The sequence below is a fragment of the Myotis brandtii genome, unplaced genomic scaffold (genome assembly GCF_000412655.1).
Source record: "Myotis brandtii unplaced genomic scaffold, ASM41265v1 scaffold248, whole genome shotgun sequence".
In the NCBI taxonomy this organism is placed as follows: Eukaryota; Metazoa; Chordata; class Mammalia; order Chiroptera; family Vespertilionidae; genus Myotis; species Myotis brandtii.
The window spans coordinates 3,062,436-3,082,729 of record NW_005359397.1 but is presented as its reverse complement, the minus strand read 5'-3'; positions in this window follow the sequence as shown (position 1 = coordinate 3,082,729).

The following is a 20,294-nucleotide window of genomic DNA, read 5'->3' as shown; positions in this document are numbered from 1 at the left end:
CCGCCCCTTTCCGCGCGCGCCGGAGCCTCCGTACCTCTGCACTTTACTTTCGTAGCTCCTCTGAGTCTGTGTGCTCTTCTCTTTCCTTCTAGTTGTAGAATTTCCACTCAGCCAGCCTTCCTGTGGTTCTGGATGATGACCATTCTGTCTTTTAGTTGTATTTTTGAAGTTGTTGTCGGAAGCAGCAATTTCCGGTGTTTTCCTATGCCGCCATCTTGGTCTCCAGCCGGTTTTTAGAATTTTAAAATAATTACTAAATCAGAAGTTGGCAAACTTTTTCTTAAAGAGCCACTTTGTTGTAGGCTTTGCAGGCCAGCTGGTCTCCGTAGCAAATACTCAGTTCTGATTGGTGTAACATGAAAGCAGCTGCACATAAGATGTGGCCAAACAGCCATGATTGTGTTTCAATAAAGCTTTATTTACAAAAGCATATCATAGCATCAGAAGCACAAAAATTGAATAATGGTTCAGGCCAGCTCAGTGGCAGGTCAAGAGCTATAGTCTCAACATCAAAAGCATGATCCATAAAAAGGCAAAAAAAATCATAAATTAGACCTCATTAAATTAAAGACTTTTGCTCTGTGAAACATTCTGTTAAGAGGACAAAATGACAAGTTACAGACTCAGAAAAAAATATTTGAAAACCACATATCTGACAAAGGATTAACATCAAAGAGTTAAAAAAACAACAACTAAGAATCGGACAAAAGGCATGAACAAATATGTCACTTACAAAGATATACAGGTGACAAAGAAGCATGTTAAAAGATGTTCAACTTCATTCACTGTTATGAAAATGAAAACTAAAACCACAGTACAATATTACACACCTATTAGAACAGGTAAAAAAAAGGTGGGGTTTTTTTTAATTGTTACAAAACCAGATGCTGACAAGGATTCAGAGAAACTGGATCCTTCATGCTTTGCTGTGGGAATGTAAAATGGTATAGCCTCTCTGGCTAAAAGTTTGGCAGTTTCTTATAAAACTAAACATGAAATTATATACCTTAGTAATTGGTACTCTAGAGCATTTATTCCAGAGAAATAAAAATTCATGTTCACACAAAAACCTGTACAAGACTAATTTTTACAGGTTTTTTCATAACAGCAAAAACCTGGAAACAAACCAGATGACCTTTGATGGAATACTACTCAGCAATAAAAAAGAATGAACTATTGATACATTCAGTGATTTGTATGAATTTCCAGAGACTCATCCTGAGTTAAACACACACACACATACACACACACACACACACACACACACACACACACAAACCAACCCTAATGGTTATATTCATACAACATTCTTGAAATGAAAAAAATATAGAAATGGAGGACAGATTGGTGGTTGCTAGGGATTAAGGATGGAAGATGGGGTGGGTTGGGAGCAGGACGGCAATAGATGAGATTACATCAAAGAGCAATAAGATTACTATGCTGACTGAACTATCTACAACTTGACTAGGTGGTGAATACACAAACCTAAGTATGTGATAAATGTGTATCAATACAATTCAATACACACATGTGATCAAATTGTATGGAACTAATACCCTCATAGACACACACACTTACCCACAGGAGAACAAGTGAAGCTGAGGAAATCTGAATAAGATCAGAGGGTTATACCTACATCAGTATCCCGGTTTTGATATTGCACTATGGTTTTACAATATGTTGTCCTTGAGGTTACTGAGTAAAGAGTACATGGGATCTCTCTGTAGTATTTCTTATAACTTCACATGAACATACAATGAGCTCAAACTAAAAAGTTCAATTGAAAAGGGATAGGAGAGGTGTCCGAAGAAATGAATTTTTATGTCCAGTGACAAGGAGTCATGGATATGTGAGTGGCCCAGCACACGATGATGGAAGGACCCTCAGCCAGGGATGAGCTAACCGAACAATTCTATGTAATGGAGAAAGCATTTTTTTTCAAACATTAAGCCTTTTCATTTTAATTCTTCTCTTAAATCATGTGTCTTTGTAGTCCTCTGCTCTAAGGTAGAAATTTATCACTCCAGGACAGACATTAAACTTGAAAATTAAGTTAGAGAAAGAGAGAGGATGTTCTATAAATATATCAAGAACCACCCTGGCCAGCATGGCTCAGTGGTTGAGCATCACCAGGAGGTCAAGGTTCGATTCTCCTTCAGGGCACCTGCCTGGGTTGCAGGATGAATCCTCAGTGTGGGACATGCAGGAGGCAGCTGATCAATGATTCACTCTCATCATTGATGTTTCTATCTCTCTCTCTCCCTCTCCCTTCCACTCTGAAATCTATAAAAATATAACATATATTTTTAAAAGAACCAAACCTGGATGCATCCAATATAGAGTTCCTCTATCTATGGAGAACTTGAGAAGATTTCGGTCCTGAATCAATTCCTTTTCCCCTTCCAGATTCACTCTCCATCTTCTCCACTCTGCTGGGTGTCCAAGGGCACTAACTTGTATGGGATCCATCAACCAGTTTCTTTGGCCTTGGCTTCTGGTTGGGTTCAGCCAATTGAAGGGCAGCAGGGGAGCAGAGGTAGAAGAAGGAAGCTGGGTATTTGTAACCCTAGCTCCCTCACTGTCAGGGCACCCTGAGTGGGCTGTGTTCCTCCATCACCAGACACAGCTCCTGTCAGACCCCCTGCCATGCAGTTACCCAGCCACTGTGGTGACGGCTCCTCCCCTTGCCCCGGTAGACCTGGAGGTGGTATCAGCTCCCCACTGTTGCCAGCCCCAGGACACTTCCCCATTTCTCATTGTTTCCTAGAATCCCTTACCATTGGAACTAGTCTCTTTGTTAATCTATCTTCAAACTTCTCTCATCCTGTTTGAAGGTGTCATCTTTTTCATGCAGGGACCTTAAAAGATACAAATTTCTCTTCCTCCTAAGTCAGTAAGACCATAAGGCTTGTTGTCCTAAGGTAATAGGATAATTACTTAGGGAATTTTTTTAAAAATCCTTTCAGTTCCGATTTGTGAAGAGAAAGGAATCAGAAGCAGGATTCCCACCCCCGATTCGCCCAACACCAATTCTGGGGTGGGAATGAGGGTCTGAGAGATGGCCACATCTGGTGGCACTTCTGTAATCAAACAGATATTTGATAAATGATATCTGTTAGACAATTTGTTATGTTAGTCCCACTTTTAGATTTGCATTTTATCTATTATCTCATTTAACCTTCACACCGAAGATCCAGTGATACTCTCCATTTTATATATGGCAGAACACAGCTCAGAAGCAAGGAAATTCACCTAAAATTCACAGCCAACAAATGGTAGAGCCAGAACTTGAGCCCTGGTTTTTCCAGCTACCAAGCCAGCACACACTTAACTTCCCTGTAAAAGCAGCAGATTCACTAAGATTATTCTATTAGTCTGCTCCTGCTACTATAACAAAATGCCACAAATTAGGTGGCTTAAACAGCAGAAGGTTATTTCTCACAGTTCTGAAGGCTGGGGAGTCCAAGATCAAGGTGCTGGCAAGGTAGTTTTCATTCTGAGGCTTCATCTCTTGGCTTGCAAGTGGCCACTACCTTTCTGTGTGCTCACGTGACCTCTTCTTTGTGCAGGGAGAGAGCTCTCTCCCGTTTCTTCTTGCAAAGCCACTAATCCCATGAGAGTAAGGTTCCATCCTCATGACCTCATTTAACCTTAATTATCTCTGTAAAGACTTCATCTCCAAATACAGCCATGCATGGGCTTACAGCTTCAACATGGATGTGTGGGGGACACAAGCATTCAGTTCCTAACAATTATAGATCTTCACTGTCTCTTCCCAATGTTTTCGACCCCAGGGGCTCAGCTGTCAAAGCAGCCCACAATTGAGTGGGAGCCCCTTGGCATGAGGCAAGTCTATGATGCCCACTTCTTTTCATGGTCACTCAGTGATGCTGTTGAAAGCTGGATGACCTTCCACATTCCCAGGATACTCACCGATCCAGTCCACGGCGGTGCATCACGGGTCCAGAGGGAGGGCTGGCGATCGATCATGGACATCATCCCCCTCCATTACCAGCCTGAAGGGAGGAACATTCTCAGCTTTCTGCTGACATTCGGCTAAAGTCACCAAAGCTCAACCACAGAACGTGTCTGAACTTTCTGTTGCTCCTAGAAAGGAAAGAGGAAGTGGTTGAAGAAAGGATGGAATTAAAAGCAAATCATGAGGGAAAAATCTGAAACAGCTGTTAGAAAGCAAACCTCCCAGGCATGGTTTTTATCTCCCATAGACCTGCTCCAAAAATCCAAAAATGAGAATGACCGGGTCACAGATTTATTAAGAAAAGATACAAAAGAGCACCTTGTTCTACAAAACAGACACATTGTAATTTTTATGGGTCAGATCCAACTTACAAGTCTTTTCCCATTCAGTACTAAAGTATGTCTTGATCAATTTCTCTCTCTCTCTCTCTCTCTCTCTCTCTCTCTCTCTCTCTCTGAGATTTCTTTACTCTAGGAAATAGAATTACAATGTCTCAATAACAGATGAACCCCTCTCTGTACAAAACGCCCACCCTCCCCTCCAACACTCTATTATAAAGTTGCTCATAGACCAAGAGCAGTTCAGAATCCACCAGTCAGTTGGAGATCAAGAGGCTTAGGTGACATTTCTGAGAGACAATGTCCCTGGTTATGTGATATGTTCTTGGGGCTATGAAGAAGGCCTTTTCTTTGTCTGTGATGAGGTCCCAGGTGAGGGAAGGTGACAGGCGCGGACACACAAATCCCCACACCATGAAACGGATGAATCTAGAGAACAAAGTGACCCAGGGCACCAGAGGCAGGAGTTTCCACCTAATAGCCGTTTCGAAAGGCTTCTCAAAGGATGTACATGTAAGATAAATCCTAACGGATGGGCAGGCATTCCTCTCCCATGAGAATCTTGTCTTGGAATTGCTTCAGGAATTTACTGAAATAAGCACGCACGCACACTTGTGTGCAACTAAGTATGAATTTAAATAAATAAATGAATACTAATAAAAATGAGTAATAAAACCTCACCACACTAAACACATATGAAAGTTTATGTGTCTCATAAAGGTAAAGGCCCTACTCTTTGCTAATTATCCAACCCTTCACGGCACTGGGACCAGATGAAAATCTCTCCCAGGGGTCTTCATAAAGAAGACAATGTATGCTATAATAAACACCATTTTACAGCATCATTAAAAGGGATAGAACTATAAGCTTCATAGATCTGTTTTTTATCAGAACCTCAAAAGGCCATTTATTGGAAGCAGATCTCCAGGGAACCAGCAGCTCCTCCAGATGCCCAGCTTTCTGTTGGCCTCGTTTACTCCAATGAAATGTTTTAGATTTGGGAGGTGGATTGCAGACCTTCCGAGCAAGCAATCCTTTTTAAATACTACTTCTCTCCAGAGGCTGGGAAAGAAACTGAGGCCCATGATCACTAGCTCACACTCCTTGGCCAATGCTACTAATGACGTGATCCTAGGTTGCATTTTGATGTGGCCCAAGTGCCATAGGAGAGTGTTAACATCATTTTGTGAAAACCAAGGAGGTGAAGAGGGATAAGAGCGTCCAATGCCTGGGGCTTTTTACAGACCAGATGAAAGATGATGAGTGCAAGGTGACAGGGAGGAGCAAGTGAAGGGGTGGGATTATTACAAAGACTATCCAGGTACCTCTTCTTGCAATAAAATATCCTCTACCACTTTTATTCGGCCAATGGCAAGGAACTCCTCAAGTCCCAAACAGGCCAAAAGCTCATTCATTTAATACGCATTTCCTGAGCCCCTGCTGGGCCCATCATAAAAAATGCCAGTTGCTAAGATACTGGAGGGCCATAAGGCCTAATTCCTGCCCTTGAAAAATGCCACTAACTTGTAATAAACACCTCTAAGACTTGCCTCTTTTGTAGTTCCCTCCTGAAGCATGGGGCAGAGCAGGGAAACCTGCACACCTGGATGGAATTCCTAAGGTCTTCCACAGCCATTACAAGATGTCCCCGGATGTTTAGACAGGTTTGAGGGTGAGCAGTGGGTCATTGTGCATTTTGAGTAATAAAATCTCACCACCAGGAAGACAGATGAAGGATTAGGAGGTCAAGAAAAAACATCTCCCCCTGCCTCTCCAGTCCCAACCCTTACACCGATGAAGCCTCTCTCTAATTAATCATCTGTGCTGGTAAATGTCCACTGATCCTATTAAACAATAGGGCATGGTGGAAGTGATGGGCCAGCATCGCCGCTAGGACCTCTCAACCCTCATTAATAAATTTAATAGCGGCGCCGGGATATCAGAGGAGTGCAGTGGGTTATAGGCTGTGCCTTTCCTTGGGGTATAATTTCATGTTCTTGCCCCCTGGGGAAGTAATGTATTTATTCCAAGTTAATTTTTTTCCCTTAAGTCAGTTAGTTGTGCTCCGTGGGTGCTATCCTAAATTGACAAATTCCAGGCTTCTGGGGCTTGTCATCGGAAGGAAGAGAAATTAGAGAAGACAGTAATCAATCCGTATTGTGTGAAGATTAACATGCCTGCTCCTCAGGTTAGCCAGGCCTACATACAAATTGAATCGAAATGTTCAAAAAGATTCCTAATCATGCATGCTGTGATTATGAAACCGATGTTTATTTATTACTCTCTGAATCACCACACACCGGTCAACCAGAAGAGACAGAGGTCAAAAAAGCCAAAATGAACTATTATCCCGGGGAGGTGGCAGGCCACTGATTACCTAAAGCCAGTCCAGGCGGCCACAAGTCCAGGAACACTGGCAAAAGCTTCCTCCACCAGAGGGCTGAGCTGACAGTCTTGGCTTGGTCCTGGGGAGGGGCAGCTGTTGATGGACAAATCCAAGTTGGGGATGTCAAGGGCATGGATGAGGTATGCAAGCAGGGACCCTATTGGCCCTTTCCCAGACATCAAGCCACAGATTTATTTCAAGGACGATGAGGAGAAGAGCACCAGAAAGCGGACATGCACTGTCTGAATGATCACCACACGGGAGGAGGGGAACCGGGAAGCCCAGCTCAGCCTAGTGGTCTTGCTGGATCACTTGGTTGAGTTCTGCATCCTTCCAGCTGCCTTGTGTGTCTCTGGGTGCGTGCATCTTCTCTTCAATGTGGTGTGCCACATCTATGTGAGTGTGGGGATGACTCCATGTGTATGTCCCTGGATATCTGAATGCATATATGGTTTGTATTAATTATCTATGAACTAGCAATGCCTAACTTCAAAGTCAGCTGTTTTGAAAATTAACCCAAGTCCTATGTTTATTGCAGTATTACTTACAATTGCCAAGATTGTGAAACAGCCCAAGTGCCCATCAGTGGATGCGTGGATTAAAAGACTGTGGGACATTTACACAGTGGAATACTACTCAGTCATTAAAAAAAAGAAGAAGAAAATCTTACCCTTTGTGACAGCATGGATGGATGTGGAAAGTGTTATGCTAAGTAAAATAAGTCAGTCAGAGAAAGGCAAGTACTGTATGATTTCACTTATACATGGAATGTAATGAATAAAATAAAATAACAAAGAAAGTGGAGACAGACTCATGGATACAAAGAACAGACTGACAGCTGTCAGAGGGGGAATGGGATTGCGGGCTGGGTGAGAAGGATGAAGGGCTTAAGCAAAGAAAAACAGGGGAAGATTCATAGACACAGACAACAGTATGGTGATTGCCAGAGGGAAGAGGGATGGAAAGAGGTAGAAGAAGGTGAAGGGGGGATAAGTGGTGATAGAGGGAGACTTGACTTGGGGGTAGTAAATACACAATACAATATACAGATGATGTATTGTAGAATTGTATACCTGAAACCTATATGATTTTATTAACCAACTAGAGGCCCGGTGCATGAAATTCATACCTGGGGAGGGTTTGTGTCCTCCCTCAGCCCAGCCTGCACCCTCTCCAATCTGGGACCCCTTGAGGATGTCCGACTGCCCGTTTAGGCCCAATTCCACTGGGCCTAAACGGGCAGTCAGACATCCCTCTCACAATCCAGGACTGCTGGCTTGCAACCGCTCGCCTGCCTGCCTGCCTGATTGCCCCTAACCACTTCTGCCTGCCAGCCTGATCACCCCCTAACCACTCCCCTGCCAGCCTGATCGACGCCAAACTGTTCCCCTGCCAGCCGATTGCCCTTAACTGCCCTCCCCTGCTGGCCTGATCACCTACAACTGCCCTCCCCTGCCGCCCGTCTTGTGGCGGCCATCTTTGACCACATGGGGGTGGCCATCTTGTGTGTTGGAGTGATGGTCAATTTTCATATTACCTCTTTATTATATAGGTTGTCACTCCAATAAATTCAATTTTAAAAAATTAACCTAAGTTAGTACTTTGTGTCTCAAAACATGTTTTCCCAAAGAAATAATGCTCTTTCTCTCAGAAATTCATAACTTTCCTGAGAGGCATAGTGTTGAATCATATTGTGGGTGGACCTGATTATCACACAATCAGAATAAGATTCAACTAATACAGCATCAAGCTATTAATGACATGCTAAGTGGCTTGGACTTCATTATGTGGGTCAGTGGTCCCTAGCCTTTCATTTCAAGTACCAAAAAAAATAATTTTTTTGAAAGGATCAGGAGACTAGCATTTAGTGACCAACTTTTGATTTTGCCTAGTAAGGAGTTTTAACAATGCAAAAAACAACAGCAGCAGAAACAACAAAACAAGCTACTCTCATTATTTTATAAAAGAAAGGCCATTTTTAGATCCCAAAAGTAGGAGGATATAAATTTTAGTTTTAAAAAAAAAATTTAAAGAAAAGATAAGAAAGGGAGGGAAGTACAGTTCTACAAATTTAATAGATTTCTCTTTAAGAAAGCCTGGCCACACAAACTGTTCACTTTCTTTTTTCTATGAACCTGTGAAACCCCTCATGGCCAAGTGTACTATTGACATGAACTTGGGAACTAATGGCTTCAGGGATCTCTAAGCAGTCCTATAGTCCAGGCAGTGTTTTGTGAAAGGGGGCAGACATAAAAGAATAATTTTTTTTTTTAATTCTGTGGGTTAGGATTTGAGCAGGGCACAGCAAGTTCAGCTTGGTTCTGCTCCACAGTCTTGAAGGTCTCAGACTCCAAGGCTGGGGGTTGGGGGCATCTGAAGTCTAGCTCATTCCAAGTCTGGGAGTTGATGCTGGATGTCAACTGCACGACCTCAGCTCCTCTCCTTGGTCCCTCCACCTGGGCTAGTTTAAATTCCCTCACAGGAACTGCATCCTCTTTATGACCCAGCCTTGGAAGTCACAAGATATCATTTGCACCATTATCTATTGGTTGGAACTGTCACAAACTGGCGCCTAGATTGAGGGAGGAGGGAACACTGATCCCATCTTTCCTTGGAAGAGAATGTATGGGGGTGGGTGCAACCATCTTTGGGAAAGGCAATCTGCCACAGAGCCTACAGTGAAAATCATTACCTCTCAATCTCTCTCTATCTCTCTCTCTCTCTCTCTCTCTCTCTCTCTCTCTCTCTCTCTCATATTGGTCTTCTGCAGTGGGACTGCAACTTACAATACTGGCTTTTCTGGGATTCCAGCTTGCATTTGACAGATCAGGGGACTTCTCAGCCTTCATAATAGTGTGAACCAATTCCTTAGGATGATAGATAGATGATAGATAGATAGATAGATAGATAGATAGATAGATAGTAGATAGATGATGATGATAGGTGATAAATAGATAGTAGATAGATAGATAGATAGATAGATAGATAGACACATACATACAAATCACAACACCATAATTTTGCATTCAATTTCAGTAGATCCATTAATCCCCTGAAGGTCACTGTGAACCCCAAGATAGTAACCCCTCCCTGCCTAAGGTGTTCCCTAGGAGCTTAATATTGCTAGTTTTCAAATATATTTGCTCCAGTGGCACTACAGTGGAATAAGCACTGGTCTTAGAGTTACAATCACCAAAGTCAAATCCCGGGACCTCTGTTGCCCAGTGAGTGGTATCACATGTGTCACGTAAACTCCCTAGGTTTTCATGTGCTGGTCAGTTAAGTCAGCATCATCGTAGCATTTGTTTCATAGAAGAGCAGTCCTTGCTTACTTATTTTCTCTTTTGCCTTCTCTTCTTCATCCCTTCTTTCCCTACTCAGCAAGTATTTTGCAGCTGGTCCCAGTCTCATCCTCCTCTGCCCACTCCTTTTCTCTCCACCACAGACCTCGCTGGCCGCAGACCTGCCCAGGAAATCATCCCTGGCTTTACTTCAAGGGAAGATGAGGCAGGATTTGAAGTCATGCCACCACCTCAAGCCCCACACACTAGTATGGACTAAAGGGGATGCAGCTGAGTAAAAATAAATTGCAATTTTAAGACATAGGTGGGGAGTGGTTGGTAAAGAATTTGCTAAGCTTTTTCTTTTGTAGCTCAGAGAATTTATTAGCCTGGGTCTAGCTACACTCCCCACAAGCTATATAAGTTACTTAGCCTCGCTATGTCTCGGTTTTCTCAAAGTGAAGATGATAACAGTACTTATCACACACCATATTAAGAGTAAAAATTTAGATAATGCATTAAAAGTCCTTGGCACAGTCTACCACAATGATTCTCAAACTTTAGTATTCATCAGAATCACCTGTAGCATTGTTAAAACACAGATTCCTGGGTCTGATTCCCAGAGTTTCTGATTTATTAGGTTTAAGATGGTCTCTGAAATTTTGCGTTTCTAACAAGTCCCCAGGTGACACTAATGCTGCTGATCTGGAACTAGACTTTGAGAACCACTGGTCTGGTAGTGCTTTCCACTGTGATGATGATGACTGTGATGAGGATGACTGTGGTGATTACATAAATAATAAAATAAAATATAGCCCTGGCCAGTGTGGCTCAGTCGGTTGGGTGTTGTCCCATGCACCAAAAGATTGCTGGTTCGATTCCAGGTCAAGTCACATTCCCAAGTTGCGGGCTCAATCCCCAGTAGGGGGTGTGCAAGAGGCAGCCGATCCATGTTACAATGTTACACTCTTGCATCGATGTTTTTCTCTCTTCCTCTTCCTCTCTTTCTAAAAATCAATAAAAAGTCTTTTTTAAAAAGTGAAAAATAATTTGCTTTGCATAATTTGATAAAACATTTTAGTAAGCCCTACTCTGGCAACAATTGATAAAATCTTCCATTTTAGTTCCAATATGTTAGACTTTACAATAGATTTTTAAAAATTCTTAGAATATGAATCCTCTGTAAATGGATCAGGGTGAGCCCCTATGGACTATTAGTGGAGAAGAGATTTTTGCTGAGAGAGAAACAGAACTGGGCAGAGAGTAGGGAGAACTTGCTTCTCTCTGGTTTTAAGGGATTTCCTTTGCAAAATGATAAGATTAATTTAAATCATCTCCAAGATTCAGCCCAGTTTTTCCAAGCAGAGATTCTGTAATTAATTATACTCTAAAGCAGACTGAGAACACAGCAGTCCTGCCCCTAGGAAGCTCCTTGCTATTCAGAGCCCTTGGCCCAGGCCCCAGGAGGCCTCAGCAAAAGTTTCTTTCCATCCACGACCAGCCTCACTCCACAGCTGAAGCGTCTATGGAGCCTGAAGAAGCTGGCTGCTCGTTGCATGAGACGTGGGCAATTTCCTGCCCTCAAGGTTTATGAAAGGAGGCAACTTTCCCACTTCTCTAAGACAGGGACAGGGAACTGGAGTTCACTGGAATGTTTCAGGAAATGATTTTATCAGCCTCACATCTACATGGAGGAAAGAGAAAGGCCTGGAGTCGTGATTTCCATCCTCCGCACCCCACTGGCCTGCGTCCTAGTGCTGTGACTATCATGACACCAGACCCCAGGGAAGCTCCAGCCTCCATGACTCTATCCTTCCTGATAATTAGTTCTGCTCTATCTTTTTGACTGTCTATTCTTGGGACATAAACAATAAACCAGCCCTCCCAGCTCCTTGAAATTCATTTGTGAGTAATGCCATGAGACCTGTCATGTAGTAATACTCAGCAAATATTTGTAGAATGAATGAATGAATGAATGACCATCCATTTTAGGAAGACATAGGTATTGAATTTCCCTATAAATATCTTAAGTTTATGATAATAACTTATATCTGGAACTATTTTAAGCACTTTCAAGTAATATTTCATTTCGCTCTCAAAATAGCCCTATGAGGTTGAGTATTGTCATCATCATCCCATTATACAGATGGAGAAACTGATGATCAAGATTACAGAGTCAAAAAGTGGCAGGACAGAGATTTGAGCCCAGGCAGTCTGCTCCCTTGCGGAGCATTTTGGATGACTCTCTGGCTCCCATCCAAATACACACAGGCCATCAAGCCACTAGTAGACACCACTCTGGAATCTCCCTGATCCCCAGCTTTGTGATCTTATGCATGCTCCATGGATCTCCCTCCGTCACCTCATCCACCTGTTCAAAGTGACACAGCATGAAGGAAAGAGGGCAGAAGAATGGAGGACCTGGCTACAGAGCTGAGGTCTCAAGAACAATGGGAGAGAGAAGGGACAGTGACAACACCTCAGTCTGTGTGTTGTTGCTTTTATCCTGCAGGGAGCTGTCATCATGGTCCTGGTGGTTCTCCTTAACAGCAAGCTTCTGCCTTCACTCATCTTGCCTGCAAAGAAGCCTCCTGGGAAAAGGCTCAATTTCCACATTATTCAATAGCTCTCTGGCAACTACTACTAAGTCTCAGTAGACTCATTAGTCAAATGAGGGGGAAAAACTAACCTATTCAGATAGGACTGGAAAAAGCACCCTACTAGCCAGATATACATGATCACAGATATACAGGCCTATGCTTTAACAGAACCCACTTGCTTGGCCGCATCTCTTTATTATAAGTCAGGTGATTCCTTAAAATAATAAAACAAATCCAGTTTTTAACATGCCCATTAATAATACTAGTAAATATGAAAGCAGTAACTAAAATACATATATTCCCAGATCCAGCAGGCTTTTTTTTTTTAAGTTTGTGGTCACTGAATGGCTATGAAAATGTCAGTTCCCGCTTTAGCAAGTAAAGCCCCTCCTTGTGTGGCTTTGATCAGTTTTTGCATATGACTCCCATTTGTATGCAGATCCAGAGGAGTGAGTCACCCTCATAACACAGCAAAGCCCTGCAGGGTCACCTTTTTGTGGCTGTCCACAGCACCCAGCCAGGGCTGCTGACATCCCAGATAGTTTTCAATGACAATGTCCATCTAAAGAGTTAACCACAGGGTCAAAATGCAACAAGAAGCATCATAGGCCATTTCCTCTTATCCACGATTTCTCCTGTTGATTCAGAAGAGGTAGGAGCTTTGGAGGCTGCCCTTCTGGTTGCTTTCTGAAGCCTAAACCCTTGTATTCCATTTTTCCTCCTGTCCCCACACCAAAGGACAGCCTCCTCCTATGTCTGCCTGGGTAAGATTTCCTGAGGGACTGCTCTCTCTGAGACACTCTCTATAGCTATGTAGAGTCCCCATTAATCACCATATGCTAATCTGCCTTCCTCAAAGTTTGGATAGTAGAGGCAATGCTTGTAACCAGTGTCTAGACAAGGGATAAAATAATTTTTTATGTTTTTTTTTTCTTCCCAGGGCATAAATAAAAATGAAATTAGCCATCCCAAAGTCAAGCTACCTATTATTTAACTAACAATATCTAATTCTAAAGATACTCCAAATCCAGTTTATTATTTATTTATTTGTATTGATTTCAGAGAGGAAGGGTGAGGGAGAGAAAGAAACATCAATGATGAGAGCTAATCATTGACCGGCTGCCTCCTGCACACCCCTTACTGGAGATCGAGCCTGCAACCTGGACATGTGCCCTAGACTGGAATCGAACCCAGGACCTTTGGTCCATAGGCTGATGCTCTATCCACTGAGCAAAACTAGTTATGGCCAAATAGTTAGCTGTCAGGTCAAATAGGTTTTCTCCATATAAGAGAAATTTAACAATTTAACATTTGAAGAATTTAACAATTTCTCTATGGAGCTAAATCAGTGATTTTTGCATTCCTTTTTGTAAGTAAAAGTAAAATCTTTAAGAAGCTTTGTAAAAAAAAAAAAAAAAATCCTGACTCCCAGCTCCACCTACAGAGACCATGTTCTAAGATGGAGCGCCCACATTGGTATTTGCAAAGATTCCCAACTGATTCTAACGTGCACCATGGACTCAGAACCACTATGTGCTGAGCCTAACTTTGACAATTACTAAACCTGCAAAGAACACATTGCTCTCCTATCTCTAAACAGGTTGTTATTTACTTGCTTCCCATGAATATTGAAACTGGATCTTCAAATCTTAGTGCCTTCAAAAATCTTCGAGACACTAATGAATTAGCCAATTTGTACATCAGTGATGCTGGGTGCCCTCCTGGATTAGGGCAGTTCTTCACATCCTTCATCAATCGTGTAGCAGCATCCTGGTGGAGGCCTTCAATTCTGACTCTCCTGGGGTCAGACCTAGGCCAGAAAGTGTAGTGAATAGGGGTGAAATGCTGTCGTCATAATTCAGTAAATAGAAAAGACTTTTCCACCCATTTTCTTCCTGGGCCAGAGGACATGGAGATAAATAAGTCAGGTAGGAGGGGACCAGATGAAGAAAGGTCTTGTGATGGATGTTCAGTTTCATTCTGAAGGCAAGGAGATGGCATTGTGGGTTTTAATTGGGGTGAGGTGTAACATGGCCAATTTTCTATTTTACAAAGATCATCAGGCTGTAATGTGGATACTGGAGAAAATAAGGGGCTGGGGGTGGGTAGAGATAGATGATTATTGTAGCTACTTTAGCAAGAGTTTCAAATATCCTGAACCAAGGAAGTTGCTGCCTAGAGCAAGTTTGGGGGGAAATATTTAAGAAGGGAAAGTGATAGGAATGTATACTTGGAACTGAGTGAGGGGGAAAAGAGAAGTCTCCAGCTTTCTGGATGGAGCAACTATGAATGCGATGAAGTTCATCAGTTTGGTGAACACATGGGAGGAGGAGCAGGTTTCTGACTGAAACATGAGCTCTATTTTGGACTTACTGGGAGTGCATGCTAAGGGACACTTGTGGTAGCACACTGAGCCTATTTCAAATTCTCAGCACACAATTCACTCACTTAAAACCCTTGCTTCTGCTGAATGGCAGATCAACTGTAACCAAGGAAATAGAACTGGTTCTAAGTCTAAAGAAATATTGGAAAATGTTTCAGAAAATAAAAAAGGTGGCCCCTCATACCCATTAGGATAGTGATTATAAAAAAAATAAAATAACAAGTGTTGGCAAAGATGTGGAGAAATTGAAAACTTTGTGCACTATTGGTGGGAATGTAAAGTGGTGTAGCTGCTGTGGAAAACAGTATGGAGGTCCCTCAAAAGAAAATTAACCATACATTTACTATATAAACCAGCAATCCCTTTTCTGGCTATCTATCCAAAAGAATTGAAATGAGGGACCCAACGAGATTTTTGTGCATCCATGTTCACAGCAGTATTATTCACAGTAGCCATGAGGTGGAAGCAACCCAGGTGTTCATTGACCAATGAATGGGTATACAAACTGTGGTGTAAACACACAATGAAATACTGTTCAGCCTAAAACAAGAAAATTCTGCCACATGCATGAACTTTAAGGACATTATGCTTCACAAAAGGACAAAAGTAGAATGGTATTTTCTAGGGGCTGGAGAAAGAGGGGGGAAAGGGTACAGTTTCAATTGGAGAACATGAAAAACCTCTAGACATGGATGGTGGTGATAGTTGCACTACAATGTGAATATATTTGATGCCACTAAAACGTACAATTAAAAATGGTTAAGATGGTAGATTTTATTATATATATTTTACCACCATTTTTAAAGTAACATAGACATTGATTATTTCCATTAATCATTTATTCTTTGGTATTTTTAACTCCTGCCCAACCAGGCCACTAAGTTATATCATTGTTTTAATGACAGTAACTGTTCCCAAATTTTCCCTGATGATGGAAGCCCAGCCAATGCCTGCTTTCATCACCTTCTCCTAACCTGTTAGAAATTGAAGGAATTAGTGCTTTATAGATTCAGACTAACCAATGACTCACTATGGCCTCTAGGCCAGGTTGAATGGCGGCCTCCCATTTTTGCAGAAATTATAGAACTCACCCCACACTGAAAAGGGTTTTGAGTGAGAATATCTAGAACAAAGCTCTATGAAATCCTAACACATAAGGGAAGACAGTGGAACAGGCATCCACACAAGAGTCTGAGAAGGAGCAGGCAGAGGAGTGGGAGGAAAAAGGGGGACTGTCTGTCATATGAGTTTACTAGGGCTCCCACAATGAAGTACATAGACCAGTGGTTTATACAACAGAAATGGAGTGTCTCACAGTTCCAAAAGCCAGAAGTCTGAAATCAGCTCCTTCTCAACCTCATTTAATGCACCGATTTCAAAGCTTAAAATCTAATAAGACATCAGATTAAGAACATTTTCCACAAAAACTTTTCTGATTCCTTGGCTCCAGTCCTTACTAATATGCTCCCCTTAAACCAACTCTCCTAATATGATTGTCACAACCACACAATTATTGAGCCGCAACTACGTGGCACTTTCTGTTGGAAGGATTCAAGCATAGTCTGTTCTGCTTACAAGGAGAGCCTTCCTCTGTTTGCCCAAAAACCATAGGCCAGTGCACCCAAAAACTTCATGCTGCTCCCCTTTTTATCAGTATATTATATCTGGCACAGAGGCCTTCAGGAATGCCCAGTCCACTGTTGATCATTGTTACACTCTGTCATCTTTACAAAGAAACCCATCAAGAATAATGGAAAACTGCTTATACAGCTTTTATTGACCATTCATTGGCCTTTGACTGTGAACAGGAACCAGCTATGAGTAAAGCCTCATAAACTCCATACAGACTAGCAGTAATTGAAGCTCTTGCAAAATGTGTATTTTAATACCGTGGTAAGATTGGCAGGGCTCTGGTACACCACAGAGCAGTTCTGAGCTGTGTGAAACAAAGTTTGTGTCCTGCTCCCCATTATAAATGGCTGAAAGTTGCTCTGGATAACATGTTCTCCTGCCACATTGAATAGAAATGCAGTATCATCCTATGTACTGACTAAATGGTTGTCATCATCAATGGATGTTACCAATTCATGCATGCACTCAGTATTTTTGCAGGCCCACTGTGTGCTAGCACTTTGGTAGACTCTGGGAGTGCAATGTATTTTTGCAGGCCCACTGTGTGCTAGCACTTTGATAGACTCTGGAAGTGCAATGATTAACAAGATAGGCACAATTCCTCCCTCAATGCACTTTCTGGGTTGGGAGGAAGACAGACAAATACCAGCCCATGAAAATAGAGTATGAGAAGTACTTTTGCTAGGATCCACACAAGTGTTTTAGAAGACCATGTTGGTGAATGCTCCACCACCCACCCAGTGTTTCAGCTAAAAATCTGGGAGGCTTCTTCTCTTCCTCCTCCCTTTTTCCCAGCATCCCATCAACCACCAAATCCTGTCAATTCCAACTCCTAAATATGTCTCAAAAACTGAATGTGTTTTCTAGATGCTGCTTCTTCAATTCAAACAATATTCTAACAGTTTTTATTTTAGATATGAGCTGGAGAGTTTGTGCATTCATTTGCTAACTTATACATTCCCTCATTAAACACAATTATTCAACACAATTATTCCTTCTTTCACCACAAAATTATTGAGCACATACTATGTACTAAGCACAGGAAAGGCAATAGCAAAGAAAGCAAACATGGTCCCTGACTATATATGCACATATAAATCCCCAATGGACCATGATGCCACCAAATTAATCAATTAAAAATTAAATTAAAAAGCAAATTTAAGTGGATTTGTTTTATATGCTGCTCTGAACATACCACTCTGGGACTCCCAGCCTATTCTGTACCCTCCTTAAACTTGTCAGAATGCCTTTAGTTGTTCTTTCTTTCCATTCTTTATGTTCCTGCCTCACTTGGATTTATACCCTTAATATCATTTATTCTGCTAACTGACTTCAGTCTTTGAGGATCCAAAGAATTAATGTCAAAATCTGAAGGGCAAAACTCTGGCTGGTCTGGTTCATGCAGTGGCCACTGTGGCTTTCCTGGTGACAAATGTGACACGTGATAGAAATAAGCTGCTGCCTAAATCCAGGACTCACAGCAATCACTGAGAAGAAATAAGATGTGTCACTAGATAAAGAATGGCAAACGCCTGGCTTGTTTACAGCAGATTCTGTCCAGGTGTCAGACATAACTAATTGATCACAGATCTCTTTTCTTGCTGACCCCAGGCATGACCTTAGGTTCATTCTTAGCACAGCACTCCAGCAGCCACTGCCAATCAGGCCTGGGATCCTAAGATAAAATTTGTCATCTGTGCTTTAGAACCAGTGACCAGAAAATAGAAAATCTGGTGAAACAGAAGCAAAGGATTAAGACAGAGCTGTACAAGAGAAAGATGAAGAAGCGGGAGGAGGAGGAAGAAGAACAAGGAGAAGAAGGCAGAGGAGGAGGAAGCTTGGATGGGGACTTCGACTTTGTGGTCTTTACCATTTACAGTCTCAAGGGTGTCTCCTCCCCAAAATACACATGATCACCAAGGTCTGATTCTTCTCCCCCTGCTTGAGAAACAGGCTCATCCTGGACCAATCTCTCTGTCTGGGTGGGGTGAAAGGGGGTGGGTGGCCCTTTACTGCCAGCCTGGGGCAAAGGACCCAGAGCCCACGTGGAATAGGAGACTGGTGTTGCCCAATAGAAGCAGACAGGGGTAGGCCAGGTAATTGGTATCTACTCCAGGGGCACAAAAAGTGTGAGGAAGCTGGAAGAAGAAAGAGCTCTAACCTGTTTGGGACTTCAGAAAAGGCTTCATGGAGGCTGGGAGATCTGAGATCAAAGTGGATAGAAAGGTGCTGCTTCCCAGCTCAGAGATGGGGGGAGGAGGGAGAAGTGTACGAGGCTGACGATAGAAAGGTGCTGCTTCCCAGCTCAGAGATGGGGGGCGGGGGAGGAGGGAGAAGTGTACGAGGCTGAAGCCAACTAAGTGATGTACATGGAGAAACTGAACCGTCATTGATTCCCCACAGTCTCAGACTCCGTCCTGCCCATCTACAACCTAATCATTTACCCAGGACTCAGCCAGCCGGGTTGGCTGCAGTAATCACATGTGAGGCATGTTAGTAAAGATCACACTCAGTTAATTTGTATGATTAGGAAATTAGCAATTGCCTCCTGAGATCTCAAAGGTTATTCAAAACACAAAATATTCTCAGAATAAAAGTGGCATGCTTTTAGGTAAAGTCTGCCTATTGAATATTGTCTACAATAATGCAGTGTAAAGATTTAGAGTAATAGGTCATTCCCTCCTATTAGGGTTCACTACTGTCTTTGCTTAAGGTACACCCCCACCTCTCTCTCTCTCTCTCTCTCTCTCTCTCTCTCACACACACACACACACACACACACACACACACACATTCTCTTTGCCCTTTGAACTGGAACAGTGATCTGTTCTCTGTGATTAAATTAGTGTAAGTAATAAGATATCATAGATTTGATTGATTTCCCTGGCAATGGTTATTAACCAGCCCAATTCAGAGCCAAGCAAGACCATTATTCTAAACATTGATTTCTGAACAGGCATGCAGGGGAAGGAAATTTTCAGCTACAGAGATATTCCATAAGGAATTATCAGATAGGATGATATATAGTGAGGGTTCTCAGACATGGCAATGAACCCCTGGAATCCTCAAATACCATGATATACTGCTGGCAGAGTCCACAGGGAAACTGGGCAACACTGTGAATACACTTTAGCAATGTTTTCACAAAACACTTCTTAGATGCACCATCAAATGTAAGAGCTGAGAGCTGTATTGTATGCCAATCATTGCATTTAACCACCAAATATACACTTATTAACTTCTCTGAACTATATTTGCTGGAGGCTCAGGAAACAAGAAGAAAATATGGCCTCTACCTTCAAGGAGCTCACAATCAACATGTGTTCCTTAAGGAAGCTTGAAAATGCCCTCCATTCAGAAAGGATGGAGACTTGGGCTGTGGCTACTGGGTCAGAAGGTCTTCCTTTGTGGATAGGTTTCCATCTTTCACCAAGAGTCATACATCAGGTAGTAGACGTTCACAGCAATGTGAGGCATGTCTGACAGCATACAAGGTGCAGAGAGCTGTAAATCAAGGCATGAATCCCTCTAAGCTCCAGAGAAAATTAAATCTGTTAAATAAATGGAAATTCTTCTTCCCATCTCCAAACTCCTATGGATTCTTCTGTGCACCAAGCAGGGAAGGAAGGAATTGGGAAACACTTTAGTGTGGCTTCCTTCAAAGGTGTCCACAACATATACAACAGCCAGAGGAA